Here is a 24638-nt window from a genome sequence, read left to right on the forward strand (position 1 = left end):
GCAGCTTGCTATTGTGAGCACTAGTCAAGAGGAATGAGCCAGGAGTGCCGGTGGGGGACCCGAGAAGAAAAGGATCAGGGCTGCTCTATGCAAAACCACTGCACAGAACAGTTAAATATACCATGTTTGTTATTTTTTTGTTTTTAAGCTGAACCTGTAGTACCACTTTAATGCTGTGAGTGGTGTTATGGAACAGTCCCGGCCGCAGTGTACTCCGGCAATGCATATTTCCCTGGGGATATAATTGTTTTCTTTTAGACTTAGCTTTGCTTATATGCTCCTCCATAAGTACCCCAGTCTAATTAATTTCCATTTGAATCTTTTTCAGGTTCCTTTAGCAGCTTGACAGATAGAAATTGAGGAGAATGTCACAGCGGCTGACACAAAAATGTCCTGCCTCTGGCCAATTTCTATCCAGCTCTCTTTATAAATTAAGAAACTACAGATGCTACCCAAAAGTATCATTAGCCAATGCTTTAAATGCCTTTAAAAATTTCCTACATAAACAAGAAATTTAGAATTTTTTTTTCACTCAGGTGCAGTTCTACCCAATTTTTGTTGTGTAGTTGTTGTTTACATAGACGTATGGTACTTGCATTTGTGTTGCATTGTGTGTTAAGTGGGGGTGCTTCAACATTTTTTAAGCTTATTTTTTTTTTATTTAATTATAGTATAATTATTATATTATTATAAAATTTTTCTGTATTCCTAAAAATGTTTATTCATTGCTTTATTACATTTTAATTTAAATATTTTAAATAGTTTTCCCTTAACTTTATTGCTATTACAAGGGAGACACCTTGGAGATAGCATTGGGGAGGTGGCAGGTACTTCTTATTAGTGACATCAAGGGTCTTTTAGACCCCTAATGTCTCCCCTGCCCTGATCCAGCCAGTTGAGCAACAGGACAGTTGTAGTGCAGATGATACAGTAGTGTAAAATTGTCCAGCAGCGTGACAATTTTAACCACTTGACCTCCGGAAGATTTATGCTCCTTTATGACCAGGTCATTTTTTTGCGATATGGCACTGCAACGCTGTACGCAAATAAAATGTATGTCCTTTTTTTTTTACGACAAATAGAGCTTTATTTTGGTGCTATTTGATCACCTTGATGCGTTTTTCATTTTTTGCCCTATAAACAAAAAAAGACCGATTTTTTTTTTTTTTAATTTTGGAAAAAAACTATATTTTTTACTTTCTGCTATAGAACATATCCAATAAAAAAATGTAAAAAATAAAATTTCCTCAAAAATATAGGCCAATATATATTCTGCTATATATTTTCGGTAAAAAAAATCCCAATAAGCATATATCAATTGGTTTGCACAAAAGTTATAGTATTTACAAACTATGTGATCATTTTTATTATTTATTTATTTTTTTTACTAGTAATGGTGGCGATCAGAGACTTATAGCAGGACTGCAATGTTGCGGGGGACAGTCGGACACTAACTGACACTTTTGACACTTTTTAAAGGACCTGTCACACTAATACAGTAATCAGTGCTAAAAATATTCACTGTCACTGTACTAATGACACTGTCTGGGAACGGGTTAAACATTAGGGGTGATCAAAGGGTCAACTGTGTGCCTGGCTAGTGTGTGTGTGTACTGAGGGAGGTGCTTTTACTAGGGGAAGGCATGGATCCATATTCCTGCTCTGCAGGAACACAGGTTCCATGCCTTTCCTACTGACAGAACGTCCATCTGCCTTGTTTACATAGGCAGATCACTGTTCTGCCTTTTTACTGGATGATGGGCGGTTGCCGGCGGACATTGAGTCATAATCACAGCAGGAGCGGGTCGCTGGCGGTGCTTATTGGGCACCCCAGACCCGGAAATGTTGGATCCCGTACTAGGTATGGGATCCGGTGCAGCAGTGCCACCTTGTTGCAATATAAGTAAGTTATACAGGCGGCCAATGGGTAATGAGCAAGGCTAGGTTCAAATTTTACTAGAAACAAAGAGCACAGGCTGGGGGTTTACTACAAGAATTAAGATACTTCAGAGGATAAAACAGTGTAAAATTGGCCAGCAGCAGGACAGTTTTAAGCAGAGATAATAGGCCCAACTTTTGCTTAAAGTGGCTGTAAAGTCAGAAGGTTTTTTATCCTAATGCATTCTATGCATTAAGATAAAAAGCCTTTCTCAGTCCCCCTAATACTTACCTGAACCCCCTCTTGATCCAGCGATGTTGCAGGAGTGCCTCGGCTGCCCAGGACTCCCCTCCTAATTGGCTGAGAGGGCAGGATGGCGCCATTGGCTCCCGCTGCTGTCAATCAATATCAGTGAGCCAATGAGGAGAGAGAGGGTGGGGCTGGGCCGCGGCTCTGTGTCTGAATGGACAAACGAAGCTGTGGCTCGGCTCGGGTGCCCCCATATCAAGCTGCTTTCTGTGGGGGCACTCAACAGGAGGGAGGGGCCAGGAGAGCTGAAGAGGGATCCGAGAAGACAAGGATTGTGGCTGCTCTATGCAAAACCAACTGCACAGGGCAGGTAAGGATGACATGTTTGTTATTTTAAAACAAAAAAACCCGAGACTTTACAATCACTTTAATTTTTATATTATCTCTCTGGGGATGGAGAGTGCGTTGAAGGTGAGTGATATAATGGGAGGTGGTTTAGGTGCACACTGTACTTGTACTTAGTTTTCTCCTCTTTAAAAGAAGAGATGATCAGTAACAAGAGAATGCCTCACTTTAAGCACCCCAAACTTAAAGCGTAACTTCACTCTCTTAATCAACATTGACAATTTTTTTTTTTATGGGTATGCTGCTAGCATTAGCAAATAAACAGGAAAGTATATCATATTTACTTGCTTAACTGCTTGCTGACCGCCGGCTGTCAATTGACGGGCAGACGGCGCAGCTCTCGTTGCGGGCGGGCATCATATGATGGCCTTGCTTTCCTGGCCCACCAGGGGGCGCGCGCGCCGCTGACGGCGATCGCGCGCACCATGTCACTGGGCACCCGGTGCGCGTGCCCAGCGGCCGCGATGTCCGCGGGGCACCTGCAATTGCCGGTAACACAGCAAGACAGTGGATCTGTGTGTATAAACACAGTCCTGTCAGAGGAGAGGAGACCGATGGTATGTTCCCAGTACAGAGGAACATCGATCGGTCTCCTCCCCTAGTGAGTCCCCTCCCCCTACAGTTAGAAACACTCCCTAGCAACACAGTTAACCCCTCGATCACCACCTAGTGTTAACCCCTTTCCTGCCAGTCACATTTATACAGTAATCAGTGCATTTTTATAGCACAGATCGCTGTATAAATGTGAATGGTCCCAAAAATGTGTCAAAAGTGTCCGACGTGCCCGCCGCAATATCGCAGTCACGATAAAAATCGCAGATCGCCGCCATTACTAGTAAAAAAAAAAACAAAAATAATAAAAATGTTATAAATCTATCCCCTATTTTGTAGACGCTATAACTTTTGCGCAAACCAATCAATATACGCTTATTGTGATTTTTTTTACCAAAAATATGTAGAAGAATACGTATCGGCCTGAACTGAGGAAAAATTTTGTTTTAAAGAAAAAAAAATTGGATATTTATTATCGCAAAAAGTAAAAAATATTGTGTTTTTTTTTCAAACTTGTCACTCTTCTTTTGTTTATAGCACAAAAAATAAAAACCGCAGAGGTGATCAAATACCACCAAAAGAAAGCTCTATTTGTGGGGAAAAAATGATACCAATTTCATCTGGGTACAGTGTAACATGACCGCGCAATTGTCATTCAAAGTGTGACAGCGCTGAAAGCTGAAAAATGGCTTGGGCAGGAAGGGGGTGAAAATGCCCTGTATTGAAGTGGTTAAACATTTTTTTTTTACAATTCTTCAGTTACTTCCTGATTTCCAGGCCTAGGCAAATGATGTCATATATCCCAGGGGTCTTCAAGGTAGAAGGAGGAGGGGGGTATTTCTCAGCCAAGCATACTGTTCTGACTGCATGCCTGAGCTAAAGGCAGATGGATTCCAGGAAGTAAATGCTACATCATCTGCCCTTACTCAAGATGGCCATGACCAGAAATGCTAGGGAGTTATTTTCAAAGTGATTTCTCAGCAAAATAAAACATAGACACATGGGTGGATGGGTTTGCTGGGTGGGTTTACTTTGAATATATAAAAATGAATTAAATAGCGTTTTTGGTTGGTGGTGCTCAGAAACAAAAATGTAAAAACAAACAAAAGGAAAAAAAGCCTCCAAATACCACCCCTGAAACAAAAGGGAAGACCTGCAGCTATAATAAAAGCCCTATCAGCATAAAATAAAAATCAATATATCCCAAAAATACCATCGCTTGAGACAAAGACCTTTATTTTTGAAAAAAAAAGTTTTGTAGTAAAAAAGTTTGCTGAGTACAGGACAGCAGCTAAAAGTAAGGGCTGACCTCACGCAAGCCACAAAATTGAATAAAAAGACAAAAAAGCCACCAATAACTGGAACAAAAAGAAGGCAACAAAAGCGTTCATTCTGCAAAGAGCTAAAAATCACAATTAAAGTTTTTTCCTAACTAAATCTAACCTCTCCCTATACTGTCTGCTATCCTTACAGATGCTTCCAATTTATTGACACTATGGGGTTGATTTACTAAAACTGAAGAGTGGAAAATATGGTAAGCCCTGCATAGAAACCAATCAGCTTTCAGTTTTTCTTGTGAAAGTTTAACCAGTTCCGCCCAGCCTATAGCAAAATGACGGTCGGCTGGGACTTTTGTCGATCCGGGTGGATGTCGTATGATGTCCTCTTAGATTGTGCCTCGGACGTGCCCGTGGGTCCGCACCAGACACAGCTGATGACTGATCTGTATACCAACCCACTGCCGGTACCATGTGACCCCTGTAAACAATCACAGCAGATCACATGACAGTTGTAAACAATGGATGACTTCTTTTTATGCCATCCAGTGTTTACAATTGTGTTGTTAGCTGTGATTGGTCACAGTGATCACATGGTATAGACTGGGCCAATCACAACCCATCTGTGCCATGTGATTAGCTAGGGCCAATCACAGCTAATCACAACAAAACAAACTAAATGAATCAATTTCCTTCAGTAAAATGCTTGCTTATAGCAATTAATTGCTATAAGCAATCATAATGTGTAAAAAAAAAATACCGATCACTTCTGCAGGGTAGTATAATGTTAATGTGGTAACATCGTATTGCTCTGGTCATGGTGTTTTAACCACTTGAGCCCCGGACCATTATGCTGCCTAAGGACCAGAGGTCTTTTTCCAATTTGGCACTGCGTCGCTTTAACTGCTAATTGCGCGGTCATGCAATGCTGTACCCAAACGAAATTTGCGTCCTTTTCTTCCCACAAATAGAGCTTTCTTTTGATGGTATTTGATCACCTCTGCGGTTTTTATTTTTTGCGCTATAAACGGAAAAAGACCGAAAATTTTGAAAAAAAATTATATTTTCTACTTTTTGTTATAAAAAAAATCCAATAAACTAAATTTTAGTCATACATTTAGGCCAAAATGTATTCGGCCACATGTCTTTGGTAAAAAAAATGTCAATAAGCGTATATTTATTGGTTTGCGCAAAAGTTATAGCGTCTACAAACTAGGGTACATTTTCTGGAATTTACACAGCTTTTAGTTTATGACTGCCTATGTCATTTCTTGAGGTGCTAAAATGGCAGGGCAGTACAAAACCCCCCCAAATGACCCCATTTTGGAAAGTAGACACCCCAAGGAAATTGCTGAGAGGCATGTTGAACCCATTGAATATTTATTTTTTTTGTCCCAAGTGATTGAAAAATGACAAAAAAAAAAAAAAAAAAAATATTTACAAAAAGTCGTCACTAAATGATATATTGCTCACACAGGCCATGGGCCTATGTGGAATTGCACCCCAAAATACATTTAGCTGCTTCTCCTGAGTATGGGGATACCACATGTGTGGGACTTTTTGGGAGCCTAGCCGCGTACGGGGCCCCGAAAACCAATCACCGCTTTCAGGATTTCTAAGGGTGTAAATTTTTGCTTTCACTCTTCACTGCCTATCACAGTTTCGGAGGCCATGGAATGCCCAGGTGGCACAAAACCCCCCAAAATGACCCCATTTTGGAAAGTAGACACCCCAAGCTATTTGCTGAGAGGCATATTGAGTCCATGGAATATTTTATATTTTGACACAAGTTGCGGGAAAGTGACACTTTTTTTTTTTTTTTTTTTTTTTTTTTCATAAAGTTGTCACTAAATGATATATTGCTCACACAGGCCATGGGCATATGTGGAATTGCACCCCAAAATACATTTAGCTGCTTCTCCTGAGTATGGGGATACCACATGTGTGGGACTTTTTGGGAGCCTAGCCGCGTACTGGACCCCGAAAACCAATCACTGCCTTCAGGATTTCTAAGGGTGAAAATTTTTGATTTCACTCTTTACTGCCTATCACAGTTTCGGAGGCCATGGAATGCCCAGGTGGCACAAAACCCCCCCAAATGACCCCATTTTGGAAAGTAGACACCCCAAGCTATTTGCTGAAAGGAATGGTGAGTATTTTGCAGCTCTCATTTGTTTTTGAAAATGAAGAAAGACAAGAAAAAACATTTTTTTTTTTTCTTTTTTCAATTTTCAAAACTTTGTGACAAAAAGTGAGGTCTGCAAAATACTCACTATACCTCTCAGCAAATAGCTTGGGGTGTCTACTTTCCAAAATGGGGTCATTTGGGGGGGTTTTGTGCCACCTGGGCATTCCATGGCCTCCGAAACTGTGATAGGCAGTGAAGAGTGAAATCAAAAATTCACGCCCTTAGAAAGCCTGAAGGCGGTGCTTGGTTTTCGGGGTCCCGTACGCGGCTAGGCTCCCAAAAAGTCTCACACATGTGGTATCCCCATACTCAGGAGAAGCAGCAGAATGTATTTTGGGGTGTAATTTCACATATTTCCATGGCATGTTTGAGCAATATATCATTTAGTGACAAGTTTGTGCAAAAAAAAAAAAAAAAATTTGTCTCTTTCCCGCAACTTGTGTCGCAATATAAAATATTCCATGGACTCGACATGCCTCTCAGCAAATAGCTTGGGGTGTCTACTTTCCAAAATGGGGTCATTTGGGGGGGTTTTGAACTGTCCTGGCATTTTATGCACAACATTTAGAAGCTTATGTCACACATCACCCACTCTTCTAACCACTTGAAGACAAAGCCCTTTCTGACACTTATTGTTTACATGAAAAAGTTTTTTTTTTTTGCAAAAAAATTACTTTGAACCCCCAAACATTATATATTTTTTTAAAGCAAATGCCCTACAGATTAAAATGGTGGGTGTTTCATTTTTTTTTTTCACACAGTAATTGCGCAGCGATTTTTCAAACGCATTTTTTGGGGAAAAAACACACTTTTTTTAATTTTAATGCACTAAAACACGCTATATTGCCCAAATGTTTGATGAAATAAAAAAGATGATCTTAGGCCGAGAACATGGATACCAAACATGACATGCTTTAAAATTGCGCACAAACGTGCAGTGGCAACAAAATAAATACATGTTTAAAAGCCTTCAAAAGCCTTTACAGGTTACCACTTTAGATTTACAGAGGAGGTCTACTGGAAAAATTACTGCACTCGATCTGGCCTTCGCGGTGATACCTCACATGCATGGTGCAATTGCTGTTTATGTTTGACGACAGACCGCCGCTTGCGTTCGCCTTAGCGCGAGAGCAGGGGGCGACAGGGGTGTTTTTTTTTTTTTTTTTTTTTTTTTCTTTATTATTTTTTTGCTTTTTTAATCTTACTTTTAAACTGTTCCTTTCATATTTTTTTTTTTAATCACTTTTATTGTTATCTCGGGGAATGTAAATATCCCCTATGATAGCAATAGGTAGTGACAGGTACTCTTTTTTGAAAAAATTGTGGTCTATTAGACCCTAGATCTCTCCTCTGCCCTCAAAGCATCTGACCACACCAAGATCGGTGTGATAAAATGCTTCCCCAATTTCCCAATGGCGCTATTTACATCCGGCGAAATCTAAGTCATGAAATACTCGTAGCTTCCGGTTTCTTAGGCCATAGAGATGTTTGGAGCCACTCTGGTCTCTGATCAGCTCTATGGTCAGCTGGCTGAATCACCGGCTGCATTCTCAGGTTCCCTGTTGAGACAGGAAAGCCAGAGAAAAACACGGAAGACGGTGGGGGGGGGGCATTCCCTCCCACGGCTTGTAAAAGCAGTCTAGAGGCTAATTAGCCGCTAGGATTGCTTTTACATGAAAGCCGACCGCTGGCTGAAAAGAATGATACCAAGATGATACCTAAACCTGCAGGCATCATTCTGGTATAACCACTCAAAGTCGTGAATGGCGTACCTGAAGACAAAAAAATGGTTAACAATGGTTAACAATAAAGCACAGTAAAGTGTAAATAATTACACACCTGAAAAACAAACATGATAAAACATAATAACAATAACAATAACAATAAAACATTGCAGAATAGAATACAGTAAAAAAGAGCAGAACAATAGAGAGAGAGAATAGAGAGAGAGAGAACAATAAAACAACAACTATTTTTTTTTATTTCATATTTTTTTTTTTTACACTTTTTTTGTAACTAACTTTTATAACGGTAACCGGTTCCAGGTTCGGGTCTCTCAAAATGCGATGGCATCTTGGGAGACCCTGTGAAAGTGTGCCTAGTCTGTGCAATGCTGTACCCTACGCTAATACTCAACTAGTGAATGGTAGCGTTCAAAACATTCACCAATGCAAAGACCAGGATTGTCAGGACAGGAGGGACAATAATAGCGGGTGTCACGCCTATATCCGCGCTTGCTGCAGACACGACATCTTTTTTGGGGGGTTCGTTGGGTAGGGGTACTCGGGAGGACATAAAGAAAATGCCTCTCATGCAGCCGACTGCATTTGGTTGGGGATGTGAATGGGGGAAGTACGGGCGCTGCAGAAGTGGTGGGTTCCCAATTAGGATTGGCGAATGCAGCAGGAAGGGCATTATGGGCACGATGGGCCTGTGTTTGTCTTTTTGGTGGCAGCGGGACACTACTTGTGCTTGCCACCTCACCAGCTTCAACTGCACTTATGGGACTCGCCACGTCACCACGTGTTACTGCAGTGCTGGTTTGACTACGACCGGGGTGTACTAGGCCGCTGGCGCTTGCCAGTTCACCAAAACGCTACCAAAAAACGTTAGCGATCGCAGGGATCAGGCCTGACTCTGCGAACGCTGCAGTTATGCGTTTAGTGTTTTGTAAGTGTCAGTGATCGATCGATACTGCACTTGGGTGGGCTGGGCCGGGCCGGGCGGAGGGGCAAAACGCAGGTGCTAGCAGGTATCTGGGCTGATCCCGCTAACACTGCGTTTTTGGGAACCCTAAACTGCTGGTGACGCTAGTATAGATCTGATCGGATCAGATATTGATGCGATCAGATACTATACCACTAAGGGAGGTGTACGGTGCGTGCGTGGGTGTTAGCGGTACTGGCGCTAATCTGACGCTGCCTGGGGCTGGTGCTTGCCAGTTCACCAAAACGCTACAAAAAAAACTGTTAGCGATCGCAGGGATCAGGCCTGACTCTGCGAACGCTGCAGTTATGCGTTTAGTGTTTTGTAAGTGTCAGTGATCGATCGATACTGCACTTGGGTGGGCTGGGCTGGGCCGGGCGGAGGGGCAAAACGCAGGTGCTAGCAGGTATCTGGGCTGATTCCGCTAACACTGCGTTTTTGGGAACCCTAAACTGCTGGGGACGCTAGTATAGATCTGATCGGATCAGATATTGATCCGATCAGATACTATACCACTAAGGGAGGAGTATGCTGCGTGCGTGGGTGTTAGCGGTACTGGCGCTAACCTGACGCCTGGGGCTGGTGCTTGCCAGTTCACCAAAATGCTACCAAAAAAACTGTTAGCGATCGCAGGGATCAGGCCTGACTCTGCGAACGCTGCAGTTATGCGTTTAGTGTTTTGTAAGTGACAGTGATCGATCGATACTGCACTTGGGTGGGCTGGGCGGAGGCACAAAACGCAGGTGCTAGCAGGTATCTGGGCTGATCCCGCTAACACTGCGTTTTTGGGAACCCTAAACTGCTGGGGATGCTAGTATAGATCTGATCGGATCAGATATTGATCCGATCAGATACTATACCACTAAGGGAGGCGTATGCTGCATGCGTGGGTGTTAGCGGTACTGGCGCTAATCTGACGCTGCCTGGGGCGACGCATATCACCGCCGGGCGATCAGGGGGCTAAACCTTTATTTGGTAATAAACGGCGGGTGCCCTGACACTATAAAAAATAAACGAACTAACCAGCGTCATCCGTAACGGTTATACGGTGATCAGTGGTGAAAGGGTTAACTAGGGGGCAATCAAGGGGTTAAAACATTTATTAGGTAGTATATGGGGGTCCCTGACGCTATAAAACGCTGACGGTGAACCAAAATATTTACCTCACTAACTAGCGTCACCAGCGACACTAATACAGCGATCAGAAAAATGATCGCTTAGTGACACTGGTGACAGGGGGTGATCAAGGGGTTAAAACTTTATTAGGGGGGGTTAGGGGGGTACCCTAGACCTAAAGGGGGGTAATACTCACTGTCCCAACACTGTAACTGTCACAAACTGACACTATGCAGTAATCAGAAAAAAAAAAAAAAAAAACAAAAAAAAACTGCTGGTGTCAGTTTGTGACAGGGGGGGGGGGGTGATTGGGGGGGGATCGGGGGGCGATCGGGGGGGGGATCGGGGTGTTTTGTGTGCCTGGCATGTTCTACTGTGTGTGTGTGTGTTGGTGCACTCACATAGATGTCTTCTCTCCTCGGGCCGGAACGGAAAATACCGACCCGAGGGGAGATGACATCACTTCCTTTGCTGCTGTTTAGCATACAGCAGCAAAGGAGTGTTTTCATTGGCCGGCGGCGATCGCGAGGGGGGGGCCACGAACGGATGGTCTCCCCCTCATCACCGATCGCCGCTGGACAAAAGACGACCGCCTCGGGCACCGGGGGGGGGTCCGATCGGACCCCCCACCCGCGGAAGGCAAATCACGTACCCTGTACGTGATTTTGCCTGTCCGTGCCACTTTGCCGACGTACATCGGCGTGAGGCGGTCGTCAAGTGGTTAAATAAATTGTAAAAAAAAAATAAATTAAATTAAAATTAAAAAATTACAAAAATTAAAACAAATATATTCTTCCTTTATTTTTATTTTTTTTCGTACTGTCACCAGTCAGTGTCCCTGATCACCACCACACCAGTTATATGATGATGCTGTACTGCACTGGTGACAGTATGTAAAAAAAAAAAAATTTTTTTCTTTTCATTTTATTTTCCAAAAAAGAGATAGGCCCTCTGTACATCTGGATTGATCGATTTTCAGATACTGTACTGTATATACCATATTTTGTTGACTCTATAACTTTGCTACAGACTAAATAATATACACAGATTTGGGTTTTTTTCACCAAAGAAATGTAGCAGAATACATTTTGTTCTAAATTCATGAAGAACAATTATATATTTGCAAAATTTTATAACAGCAACAACAGAAGGACAGCTGAAAATTGGCCTGGGCAGGAAGGGGGTAAAAGTACCCTGTATTGAAGTGGTTAATTGAACAAGCTAAATTTAGAGGCTGATTGGCTACCATCCAAAGCTGCACCAGTTTTAGTAAATCAACCCCTTTGGCTGCTCTGTGCCCTCTATGTTTGTAAACCCAATTATTATTATAATACAGAATTTATATAGCACCAACAGTTTGCGCAGCGCTTTACAACATGTGGGCAGACAGTACTGTTACAATACAATTCAATTCAATACAGGAGGAACCAGAGGGCCCTGCTCGTTGAAGCTTGCAATCTAGGATTATTGGCTCTTCTAAGCCTGCTGGCTATAGTTCAAAGGCCGTGCAGTGCATTATGGTTTTACAGAAATTCTGTCGGATGAGTCTGCACAAAAATTGACCAGGACTGTGAATCTTGTACCCACAGGATTCATCTCAAATCCATGGTAGCGGCAAATCAAGCCTCATCCAGTAATAAATGCAAGACTTAGAGATTAGATCAAAGGGTTTGTAAATACTAAACAAATTGGTTTGTACATGGTAGTTATAAAGGAAAAGAAAAATATCCATCCACTAAGATTTGCCAGAAACTCAGCAGGTTAAATGTCTTGATTTAATTAGGGGCTTTCATAATAACACGTATCTGTTACAGTGCGATGGGGAATATGTTTGAGATAAATCAAAGAGATACTGGAACGAGCACTTAAGAATGTACTAATGCAGACATAAATTACAGGAAAACACATGCACCAATAACTGTTCCAGGAACCTGAAATAACATTTCAAACAGGGTCAGAAGATTGTTAGACTTTGTACCCATGGAAAAAGCTATAAAGTCTTTTACCCAGACACACTTAGGGGTGGGTTATCAGATGCAAATCTGGCTGAGGCCAGGCACACAGTTGCTTTTAGAAGAGCTAAGCCACGGTATTTTATAATACAAAAATGATTGCTGCTATGAACTATGAGTAATAATTAACAAATATATATATATATATATATATATATATATATATATATATATATACACACAGTGCTGTGAAAAAGTGTTTGAGTACTTGCCCCCTTCCTGATTTTTTATGCATATTTCTCACACTTAAATTATTCATGATCATCAAACAAATTTTAATATTACACAAAGATAACCTGAGTAAATCCAAGATTATTATACAGGATTTATATAGCGCCAACAGTTTACGCAGCGCTTTACAATATAAAAGGGAGACAATACAGTACTAATACAATAAAATACAAGAGGATGAGAAGAAGAGCTTACAATCTAATAGGGTGGGGCAGGTGGTACAAAAGGTTGTAACTGTTGGGAATGAGCTGATGGAAGTGGTTAAAGATTAGTTAGAGACGTGATAGGCTTTCCTGAAGAGATGAGTTTTCAGGGATCGCCTGAAGGTAGCAAGAGTAGGGGATAGCTGGACAGGTGGAGGTAGCGAGTTCCAGAGGATGGGCGAGGCTCTGGAGAAATCCTGGAGACGAGCATGAGCGGAGGAGACGAGAGAGCTTGAGAGTAGGACGTCTTGAGAAGAGCGGAGAGGACGATTTGGATGATATTTGGAGACAAGATTGGTGATGTAGCTCGGGGCAGAGTTGTGAATGGCTTTGTATGTCGTGGTTAGTATTTTGAATTTAATTCACTGGGTGATTGGGAGCCAGTGTAGGGATTGAAGGAGAGGGTTGGCAGACACTGAGTGGTTGGTAAGGTGTATAAGTCTGGCAGCAGCATTCATGATAGACTGAAGAGGGGAGGAGCCTATGGAGAGGCAGGCCAATGAGATGAGAGTTGCAATAGTCAAGGCGAGAGATAACAAGGGAGTGAATGAGAGCTTGGTGGTTTCATTTGTTAAAAAGGGGCGAATTTTAGAGATGTTACGGAGGAGAATTCTACAAACTTTTGACAACTATTGGATTTGAGGCTGAAATGACAAGTCAGAGTCTAGAATTACACCTAGTACCCCGGCGTGAGGGGAGGGACTGATAGTTGCATTGTTGATTTTGATGGAAAAGTCATGAAGGGGGCACGGGCGGGGGGAATATTAATAGCTCAGTTTTAGAGAGATTTTGTTTAAGGAAGTGGTGCGACATCCATGCTGATATGTCAGTTAATAAGTTAGTAATGCGAGAGGAGACTGAAGGAGTGAGTTGAGGAGTAGACAGATAGATTTGGGTGTCATCAGCGTATAAGTGGTATTGGAAGCCGTAGGCGGTTATCAAGTGACCAAGGGAGGAGGTGTAGTTAGAGAAGAGAAGGGGTCCAAAAACAGAGCCTTGTGGGACCCCCACAGAAAAGGGGCAATGAAGAGGAGGAGAGAGAGTTGTAGGTGACACTGAAGGAGCACTGTGATAGATAGGCAGAGAACCAGGATAGAGCAGAATCTCGGAGGCCAAGGGAATGTAGTTTATTGAGAAGGAGCGGGTGGTCAACAGTATCAAAGGCCACAGAGAGGTGAAGTAGTAGGAGTATGGAGTACTGGTTGTTGGTTTTAGCAGTTAGTAAATTGTTAGTGAGTTTTAGTAAGGCAGTTTCCGTGGAGTGCTGCGAGCGAAAGCCAAACTGTAAGGGGTCAAGAAGGTTATTTTCACTGAGGTAAGAGCTAAGACGGTTATAGACTAAGCTTTCTAGAAGTTTAGAGGTGAATGGGAGCAATGAGATGGGTGTTAAGTTGTTCAGGTTGATGGGGTCAAGTGAGGGCTTTTTAAGTATGGGAGTGATCTGCGCATGTTTTAAAGGGGAGGGGAAGGTGCCACTAGAGAGGGAGAGATTGAAGATGTGAGTGAGGGAGCATAGGATAGAAGAAGAGGGTGACCGTAGTAGTTGTGAGGGAACAGGATCCAAGGGACAATTGGTTAGGTGGGCATCTGAGAAAAGTTTTGTAACCTCTTCAGTAGTAGCCAATTCAAAAGAGGAAAGTGTTGAATGTGCTTTTAGGCAAAGTTTGTTGGGTGGGGAAGATGTACGCACAGTGGAGGTGTCCTCACGAATTGCAACAATCTTGTCTTTGAAGTGACTGGCAATCTCTTGGGCAGTTAGTGAGTTAGTGGGTAGAGGGGATGAAGCAGAGAGTTAAAGGTTGAGAAGAGCCGACGGGGACTGGATGACAAGGTATTAATAAGAGAGACAAAGTAGGTTTGTTTGGCAGCATGGAGGCAGGAATTGTATTTTAGAAGGGCGGATTTATATAGGGTGAAGTCTTGCAGGCATTTGGTTTTACGCCACAGTCATTCAAGAGCACGGCAATGTCTCTTGAGATTTCTAGTGTTGTCAGTTTGACAGGGTTGTAACGGTCGGGGCCTGATTCTGCGTGTGGTTAGAGGAGCAAGTGCATCTAGTGATGATGAGAGTGAACTGTTGTAAACAGAGGTGGCCAGGTCAGGACAGGACAGGAGAGAGATTATGTCATATAGGTGGTCAGTAGCAGAATAGAGAAAAGAAGGATTAAAGTGGCAAAGGTTTCTACAAGTAATTGTTTGCTGCTTAGAGGGATGGGTGGTTGGAGGCAAGGATGCAGTGAAACTAATGAGGTTGTGATCAGAGAGAGGAAAGGGGGTGTTGTTGAGGTTACCAGGGTTGCAGAGATGGGAGAATAAAAGGTCAAGGGTATTACTATTGGAGTGAGTGGAAGTATGTGTTCATTGGGTTAGGTCAAAAGATGAGGTTAAGTCCAGAAGTTTAGTTGTAGTTGGGCTGTTAACATTGACAGGAATGTTGAAGTCACCAAGAATGATCATGGGTATTTCAGAGGAGAGAAAGTAGGGTAGCCAGGCAGCAAAGTCATCAAGAAAGCGTGATACCGGTCCAGGAGGCCTATAAATTGCTGCAATCCTCAGAGAAATGGGAGAAAACAGATGAATACAATGCATCTTGAAAGAAGAGAGGGATAGAGAGGGAGGGACAGAAGGACTTGGAAGGTGCTTTGTGGGGATAGAAGGAATCCAACTCCGCCTCCTTTCTGTCTGTTGGGTCTGAGGGAAAGAGTCCAATGGAGACCACCATGGGAGAGGGCAGCAGGAGAAGCTGAGTCAAAATTTTGAAGCCAGGTTTCTGTTATGGCGAGTATGTTAAAGCCATGAGAGATGAAGAGGTCATGTACAGATGTTAGCTTGTTACAGATGGAGCGGGCGTTCCAAAGGGCGCATGAGATTGGTGGGCTGCTTTGAGGAAGCAGGGGGATAGAAATTAAACTGAGTGGATTGCCGTGGTTGCCAGAGGAGGGGGGGTAATGTGGCTTGCAGTTGGAAAATGTTGGACCAGGATTAGGAGAAATGTCACCTGAGACTAGGAGAAGGAGGAGGGCGAGGAAGGCAAGATGGGAGTGGGATGCGCATGAGTGCACGTGTCTAGTGCCCTGGTGTTTATGTCAGCATGTGGGTGCAGCAAATGCAGGAGATGATGGGTGCAGTAGTAGGGAGAGGGTAGAAGTGAGGGTGATATGTGCATGCAACAGGGAAGAAATGAGGGGTAGAGTAAGGATAGTTTGAGGATAGAAGACACCAATGTGAGAAGGAAGAGAATAAGGAGCATGTTAGTGGATAGAGAGTGGGAATCTGACTTTATATAAAATAAATGTCAAATGCTGGTTTGCTTGTCGTCTTGCAGAGTGGAGCAGAGTTCTTGATTCAGCTTTAGTTATCCTGCTTTCGTTAAACTGCAGCGGTGAAACTGTGCATCACTCGTCACAGAGCCACCCAGGAAAGAGCCATGATGTCTGCGCCTTGCCCCTGTCTGCGCCACCCTATAAGCTGCTTTAAATTTATAGGGAGACTGAGCAGGCATGCATTTCTCAATTGGTCATTATAGGGTCTGATTTGAGACACCTGTATATGGGAGAGGAAATGGCCAATACCAGACCAGCTACAGACACAGGCTAGGGTCGTAAAGCTAATTACTTCTCTTGATCACTCAAGCCAAATGGGGTTGAGAATCAATCACCAGTAATATTGCTATTGCAGTGTGGTTGTTATAGAGCTAGCATTAAATATAGAAGTTTAAAGATATGGCAGCAGAAGACATTTACCAAAAATGTTACAGCAAGTTAGTTCAGTAGAGTATACAGATGGATAGAAGACATTTACCAAAAATGTTACAGTAATGTCAGTTCAGTAGAGTAAACAGATGGATAGAAGACGGTTTTTAAATTATTATTTCATTTATTAAGGGAAAATAGCTGTTCAAACCTGCCTGACTCTATGTGAAAAAGTAATTGCTCCCTCCCATGCTGAATCATGAATGAACTATGATTAACCACATTTTTTTTGGAAACCTGAGTTAAATTTCATTTGCCACACCCAGGCCTGATTACTGCCAGACCTGTTGGATCAAGAAATCACATAAATAGAAGCTGTCCGACAAAGTTAAGCAGATCACAAAAAAACACACATCATGCCACAATCTAAAAAAATTCAAGAACAGATTAGAAACAAAGTAATGTACATGTATCGGTCTAGGAAGGGTTTCAAAGTCATTTCTAAGGCTTTGGAACTCCAGTGAACCATGGGCAGAGCCATTATCCACAAATGGAGATAACTTGGAACAATGGTGAACCTTCCCAGGAGTGGCCTACAGAAATTACTCAAAGAGCATGACGACAACTCATCCAGGGGGTCATAAAAGAACCCAGAACAACATCAAAAGAACTGCAGGCCTCACGTAATATCAGTGTTCATGATTCAACAATAAAAAAGAGACTGGGCAAAAATGGCATCCATGGGAGAGTTCCAAGGCCAAAGCCACTGCTGACCAAAAAGAACACAAAGGCTCATCTCACATTTACCAAAAATATCTTGATTATTCCCAAGACTTTTAGGCAAATATTCTGTGGACTGATCAGACAAAAATGTTACTTTTTGGAAGGTGTGCTTCCCATTACATCTGGCATAAAACGAATACAGCATTTCATAACAAGAAAATCATACCAACAGTCAGACATGGTGGTGGTAGCGTGATGGCCTGGGGCTGCTTTGCAGCTTCAGGACCTGGACGACTTACCATAATTGATGGAACCATGAACTCTGAGCTCTACAAGAAAATCTTAAAGGAGACTGTCCGGTCATCAGTTTGTGACCTCAAGCTCAAGTGCACTTGGGTTATGCAACAGGACAATGATCCAAAACACAACAGCAAGTCCACCTCCAATTGGTTCAAACAAAGCATAATTTTGGTTTTGGAGTGGCCTAGTCAAAGCCCAGACTTAAATCCAATTGAGATGCTGTATCATGACCTTACACAGGCCTTTCATGCTGGAAAACCCTCCAATTTGGCTGAATTAAAACAATTCTGCATAGAATAGTGGGCCAAAATTGCTCCACAGCCATGTGAAAGACTCATTGCCAGCTATTGCAAATGCTTGATTGCAGTTGTTGCCGCCAAGGGTGGCACAACCAGTTAATAGGTTTAGGGAGCAATTACTTTTTCACATAAAGCCAGGCAGGTTTGGACAGCTTTTTTGCCTTAATAAATGAAACCATCATTTAAAAAATGCATTTTCTATTTACTCGGGTTATCTTTGTGTAATAATAAAATGTGTTTGATGATCTGAGTCATTTAAGAGTGACAAATATGCAAAAAAATAAAAAATCAGAAAGGGGGAAAATACTTTTTCACAGCATTGTGTGTATATATGTATATATATATATATATATATATATATATATATATATATATATATATATATATATATAGTATCTCACAAAAGTGAGTACACCCCTCACATTTTTGTAAATATTTTATCTTTTCATGTGACAACAGTAAAGAAATTACACTTTACTACAATGTAAAGTAGTGAGTGTACAGCTTGTATAAATTTGCTGTCCCCTCAAAATAACTCAACACGCAGCCATTTATGTCTAAACTGCTGGCAACAAAAGTGAATTACACCCCTAAGTGAAAATGTCCAAATTGGGCCCAATTAGCGATTTTCCCTCCCCAGGGTCATGTGACTCGTTAGTGTTACAAGGTCTCAGGTGTGAATGGGGAGCAGGTGTGTTAAATTTGGTGTTATCGCTCTCACTCTCTCATACTGATCACTGGAAGTTTAACATGGCACCTCATGGCAAAGAACTCTCTGATGATGTAAAAAAAAAATTGTTGCTCTACAAAAAGAGCTAAAAGGCCTAGGCTATAGGAAGATTGCCAAGACCCTGAAACTGAGCTGCAGCACGGTGGCCAAGACCATATAGCAGTTTAACAGGACAGGTTCCACTCACAACAGGCCTTGCCATGGTCGACCAAAGAAGTTGAGTGCACATGCTCAGCGTCTTATCCAGAGGTTGTCTTTGGGAAATAGATGTATGAGTGCTGCCAGCATTGCTTCAGAGGTTTAGGGGTGGGGGGGGGGTCAGCCTGTCAGTGCTCAGACCATACACTGCATCAGATTGGTCTTCATGGCTGTCATCCCAGAAGGAAGCCTCTTCTAAAGATGATGCACAAGAAAGCCCGCAGTTTGCTGGAGACAAGCAGACTAAGGACATGGATTATGGAGACAAGCAGACTAAGGACATGGATTATTGGAACCATGTCCTGTGGTCAGATGAGACCAAGATACATTTATTTGGTTCAGATGGTGTCAAGCATGTGTGGTGGCAACCAGGTGAGAAGTACAAAGACAAGTGTGTCTTCCCGAGTCAAGCATGGTCGTGGGAGTGTCATGATCTGGGGCTGCATGAGTGCTGCTGGCACTGGGGAGCTACAGTTCATTGAGGGAACCATAAATGCCAACATGTACTGTGACATACTGAAGCAGAGCATGAGCCCCTCCCATCGGAGACTGGGCCGCAGGGCAGTATTCCAACATGATAATGACCCCAAACAAACCTCCAAGATGACCACTGCCTTGCTAAAGAAGCTGAGGGTAAAGGTGATGGACTGGCCAAGCATGTCTCCAGACCTAAACACTATTGAGCATCTCTGGGGCATCCTCAAACGGAATGTGGAGGAGCGCAAGGTCTCTAACATCCACCAGCTACGTGATGTCAGCATGGAGGAGTGGAGGAGGACTCCAGTGGCAATCTGTGAAGCTCTGGTGAACTACATGCCCAAGAGGGTTAAGGCAGTGCTGGAAAATAATGGTGGCCACACTAAATATTGACACTTTGGGCCCAATTTGGACATTTTCCGTTAGGGGTGTACTCACTTTTGTTACCAGCGGTTTAGACATTAATGGCTGTGTGTTGAGTTATTTTGAGGGCACAGCAAATTTACACTGTTATACAAGCTGCACACTCACTACTTTACATTGTAGCAAAGTGTAATTTCTTCAGTGTTGTCACATAAAAAGATATAATAAAATATTTACAAAAATGTGAGGGGTGTACTCACTTATGTGAGATTCTGTATTATATATATATATACACACACAATATTAATAGTTTACCTTCATCAATTAATCCAAATCAAATTAATATTTGGTATGACCACCCTTTGCCTTCAAAACAGCATCAATTCTTCTAGGTACACAAAACTGCCTATTGCTACATCCAGATATTTCAAATTTTGTCTTATCACTTCAGAGAACCTGCTGTCATTTTTCTGCACCCCAGTTACTATGTTTTCACTCATAGTTGAGTCACTTAGCCTTGTTTTTAGACGTTGGAGGTATGGCTTTTTGGCAGCAATTCTTCCACGATGACCACTTCTTGTTAGACTTCTCCAGACAGTAGATGAGTGTACCTGGGTTCCACTGGTTTCCGCCAGTACTGTGCTGATGACACTGCTGGACATTTTTCAGTCTCGAAGGGAAGTAAGCATGATGTGTCTTTCAACTGCTGCATTCCATACACCTGACTCAAATCCTACAAAATTTCTGGTTTTGTGCAAGTGTACAAAGTGTGCAAGTGTAAGAAGTAAGAATTGATGCTAGTTTGAAGCCAAAGGGTAGTCACACCAAATATTGATTTGATTTTTCTTCTGTTAGCACACTTTGTATTTTGTAAATTGATAAAAATAAATAACTAAAACTTATATTTTTGAAAGCACTCCTACTTTACAGCATTTCTTTGCACCTGCCTAAACCAGTATATATATATATATATATATATATATATATATATATATATATATATATATATGTATGTATGTATTTTTTCATTTATATTTTGTCCAAAAATGTTGCAGAACATTACAGTGGATTATTTAAACCTGTTCAAGTTTTTGAAGTGTAACTAATTTATTTAGTGAGGTTTCCTCTCATTTCATGTTGCATCTCTGGAAAAGGAAGTAAAGGGAAATCCCCCAAGAGACACAAGGACAGAAAAACCCTTCCGTGCTCTATTCAAAGCTAAAAAGATTTTTGGCTTTACATACATTTTCAGGGGAACCTACCACCAGAGAAACATATGCAGCCTTTTTTGAAAAATACTGGTTTTCCTGCTTTCATAATGACTTTCAATACTTTGAGTCATTTATCTGGAATGGGTAGGCAGATCAGGAGTTCTGATATTTCTTTCCTCTGTTCCACTGTTTCCACTGTTTTGGGTCAGTGGCTCACAAATAATTAAAGCAAGTAGGCTAGCATAACAGTCAAAGAATTAGCATTTTTAGAAGGAAGTCAGCAATGGTAGCCCCCCGTTTTTCTAATTATATATTACTGGTCATCTAATATCCCTTTAACAGTCATACAGACACAAATAAATAAAGCCTTGGAAATTAGTAATAAGGCCCTGGCACCCACCCCTCTGTGTGATCTCAAGGTCCTGTGAGTCATCTAAAGCAATGATCTGTAAACAATATGATTTTTAGAAATAAAAGTAGGCAGGGAGATACAGAAACATAAGAACACAGTCTGGAGCTCCACATGTTGGCTGAAATGATAAAATATTCATATGTAGTATTTTACATGACTAAAAATTGAAGAATACATTATTTAGTCCTTACCATAATAATTATGGAAAGGAAATATGTATACAACCATTTTGTTTGTTACATATTTTGAAGATGGAACAGTTCTTGGCAATAACCAATCTTGAATTATCTACACACACTCTTGTGGACGAGGCCAGTGGATTGGTACCCAAGATGGAGATAGAGTAAAGGCACACAGAGACCAAGTAAAGTGACACCGTTATTTGGTTGATTAGAAGTAAAAAATAACATGTGAAGAACAACGGAAAGGTTCTAACTTAGCAGTCCCAACTAATATGGCATCAGAGTCTTTATACCACAGGTATAAACAAAACAAAAGGTGCCTCTAAGTGTAGAAGAAAAGCTGTATTTAATACCCCCACAGGGTTAAAATAGAAGAAATAATCAGGCACATCATAGGTACGGTGAGCAGCTGCATTGGAAGGGGTAAAAGCGTTCTGATCTTTTGCTTTTACTTATCTACCTTATACTGGTCATATACACTTGTTATATAACAATTTTTATTAATGGATTTCCTGTCTGAATTGGACTCCTTAAAATACTTGAGAATAAATGAACTCCTGGCCATTTTTCCCAAGGAATTTTTCAAACCTATCCCCCATTTTTCTCATGTGGAACATAAATCCCTTTGCACACTGTTTCATAAATTGGAGAAGTTAGTCATTTCTGCCAATCAGCAGTGGTGGGATGAATTCTTTCTCCTTAAATATTTATCTGCCCATTTTACGCCTAGGGGCCTGAGAATTTTAAAAACATGCTCCTTTTTAGATCCAGATTCACAAAAAGAATGGTCTTCTATATCAGAGTTTTGTACTAAAAAATGGATTAAAATCATTGCCGCACAGAGACATACCAAATATGAACAATGTATACACCAAACACAAATAGTATTTTCCCAAATTGTAGAACTAACCTCTCATTTACCATCTCTCTGGTTGTCTATTTTAACCAATATAACACAGAAGAAGGAGGATAGTCTCATTAAACATAAGCTAGGGAAGTTTAGTAGGGATTTAAAAGATTATAGTAGCAACAACATATTTTCTTGGAAACATAGATCTACTCATGGTCTCCCATCCCTTATGGACATTAATCCCTTTGCCACCATTGTCCCTCGTAAAATCATTCCCCCCAAAAAAACATCTATCCCCGGATCCACTGAACCTACTACTACACATAATGGTAATACCAATACCATTATTTCATCATCCATATTGCCAACTTTGTCACCCACTGGCATTTCAGACTTTGATCAGTTGTCACAAGAAGTGTGTATGGCTTCCATTTGTACTGCACCTATTGTGCCCCACAACATCTTAGATGCTCCTGTGACCACTTGCCCATCAACGACTACTAGTAGTCATAATAATGCTGCTGCCAATCCAGCTGTTACTTTATCTAGATTACATAACAGAGAATTTTATATTTCATCAGATTCTTTTGGCCCTAATTCTCTCCTTGTGACATCTCCTGCAACTATCCAATCCTCTGAGCCTACTGCGGTCCCTTTTTTAGCATTCAACCCCCCCGGGCCAAACCACGAAAAAGAAAATACGAAGGAGAGGATGTCAAAGTAGAGGAGGTAGATCCCAGCTTGGATCTCAGCAAAAAGAGAGCACTGTCAAAATCTTCAACCTCTCCACCCATGTCCTCACCAAAGATGAAATCTCCTTACTCAGTCGAGGTTTAAATTTTGCGCCATCTGCTTTACCGAATCCTTTTCTCCTCTTTAAGGATTTGAACAAATTTGTTCATTGTCTTACTTTAAAGAGATTTTTTAACATCCAGTCCTCAAAAAACCGGTCACACATAGACTCCAATGAATCTGATTTGCCATGTAATAATATTGACACTGATGTAGATAGTGATCCCCTTTCCATTCTAGAGGAGCTACACAGCCACCCTTTCACCCAATCTCTTTGTCCAGATGGATCAGAGATTGATTATTCATTATATACACAACATCTAATGACCTCTCCGCCCATCCAGAATACTACCTTCAAACCCATTTCTGTCTTTTATCCCACCCACTCAAAAGGCTTGTGCATTGATGCATTTTATCGCATTGTTCATGCAGAAATACAAGATCTTTGTAAAAACAAAAAAGCCATTTCAAACCTCACTTATTGTGAAAAAAGAGCCCTTGACACACTCACCAACAATTCTGATTTGGTTATTAAAAGTGCGGACAAAGGAGGAGGCATAGTCATACAAAATAGGGCTGACTATGTCTCGGAAGCCACCCGATTGTTGTCTGATACTAATACATATATTAGACTTAACAAAGACCCATTGCCATATTTCACTCTTGAAGCTACCTCTCTTGTCAAAAGAGCATTAAGTGATAACATTATCACTCAACAAGAAGCTTCCTTTTTCGTTAAAGAGGTACATTTTACACCCTATTTTTATCACCTGCCCAAGGTGCATAAGGATCCAAATAGACCACCTGGACGACCGATTGTGGCGGCTATGGATAGCATCAGTAGTGGCTTCTCACAATACATAGATCAGTTTCTCCAGCCACTTGCTCAATCCCTTCAGTCTCATATTAGAGATGGCGTCCATTTATTGGAGTTTCTATCCACATACTCTTGGGAGCCCAGTTATTACTGGGCCTCCCTAGATGTACAATCTTTATACACTTCCATACCACATGAAGTGGGCCTCAATGCCCTACAGTTTTTCTTATGTCAAGACCCTATGTTAAATCCGAGACAAGCCTCCTTCATTGTTGAGGCCACTTCCTTTTGCCTTACACATAATTATTTTAAGTTTAATAATGATTTTTTTCTCAAGGTAAATGGGACAGCTATGGGGGCGCATTTTGCACCCTCATATGCCAACCTCACTATGGGGCACTGGGAACACCAGTACATTTGGCAAAACAACCCTTTTTCTTCTCACATTGTTTTCTATGGTTGTTATATAGACGATGTGATTATTATATGGGATGGTAGCGTATTAACATTTTCTAAATTTGTCACATATTGTAATACCAATAATATGGGTCTTTCATTCACCTCTGTTATTGACCAAAATAAATTAGCTTTCCTGGACCTTGAACTCTTTTGGATTGGTAGAGAGATACATGCCAAAAACTACACTAGGCCGACAGCCGGGAATTTGTTGAATTACTTGAAAAAGGCTTGCCTCCCAATCTTGCAGAAACAGCCTATCTACAATATAAAAATACATTTTTTACAGAACATTCTCCTTCATGTTCCAATACTCAG

This window comes from Aquarana catesbeiana, linkage group LG07, assembly GCF_042186555.1.
Source record: "Aquarana catesbeiana isolate 2022-GZ linkage group LG07, ASM4218655v1, whole genome shotgun sequence".
Classification (NCBI taxonomy): domain Eukaryota; kingdom Metazoa; phylum Chordata; class Amphibia; order Anura; family Ranidae; genus Aquarana; species Aquarana catesbeiana.